This window comes from Penaeus vannamei, chromosome 20, assembly GCF_042767895.1.
Source record: "Penaeus vannamei isolate JL-2024 chromosome 20, ASM4276789v1, whole genome shotgun sequence".
In the NCBI taxonomy this organism is placed as follows: domain Eukaryota; kingdom Metazoa; phylum Arthropoda; class Malacostraca; order Decapoda; family Penaeidae; genus Penaeus; species Penaeus vannamei.
In genome coordinates, this window is record NC_091568.1 from 152,920 (window position 1) to 154,164 (window position 1,245).

Consider the following 1,245-nt stretch of genomic DNA (forward strand, 5'->3'; position numbering starts at 1 on the left):
CGCACGCACACACAAACGCACGCACGCACTGACAAACAAACACACACACACAGACACACATTTATGTACACACACATGTATATACCCATGCACATCGCCATCTGGAGGGGGAACTCTAAGAAAAATAAAGTGAAATAAAATCATAAATCAATAAATATAAATTCACCGAGTATCGTTCTTCCACATTAAAAAGTATGGCATCAGTCTGCCACAACCGATTTTATGTAACACCTTTTCATATCTATCTTGCAGTGTTTCCTCTCTTTCATTGGCATCGTGCACTAAATGTCTAACCTCACTCCACATTCTTTTATTCTCCTAATGATTATCAGCCGCTCGACCACCTCCCATTTGCCATTTCATTTCTCTTCTCCCTGTCAAAGATAATCTTTGACCCTGTGTATCAATTCATTGTCGTTATTTGCCTAAAAAAAGAAGAAAAAAAACACTAATTTATCTCCACATTCCATAATTCACTGCCATTCTTTGTATCTTTCCTATTCTTTTAGCTACATATATTTGATGAAAATCTTGGCTACCCTTTTAAACGTTTTATATATATATATATATATATATATATATATATATATATATATATATATATATATATATATATACTTACACTCCCTCTAATTCTTTCACGATGTCAGACTCTCTTGATATCTAATTTCTTTCTCTCTTAGTCAACCTGTGAACTTTCAACAGATCTTTTGTTATACGTCACCGCGCTACTGTTCAAAATCCGTTATATTTCCGCATTGCAATATCATTATCCTCCCTTTTAAAACATTTTCCCGCCTTTTTTCCTCAAATCAACATCATTACAATGTCACTGTTTTTTTTCCACCTGGAAACAATATTAACAACAGTTACGTAGTTCATAACAAGATCATTATCCAGGGGGATAGATCACGCGTCGAAAATCATTTTTCTTTTTCTGTTTTGTTTTTAAGACAGTTATTGAGATGTCGAAAGAGCGAGGTATTTGCGCGGATTGTATATGCTTAGATTACGAAAATGTACTTTGAATAAAATATGTAACAAACTTAAACGAAATTAAAAATAAATTTCTCGAATGGATGAAGGGCTTCCTCTATGAAACGCAACATAAGTACCGGAATACGAAACATAAACGATCTTTTGGTGATATTAAGTGATGGAGTTCCAAAGGCTTGACCACGAACACAAACTGATCTCTGGGAGGGTTCAGAGATTTTTTGGTGGGGGGAGCAGGGGGTAACAACA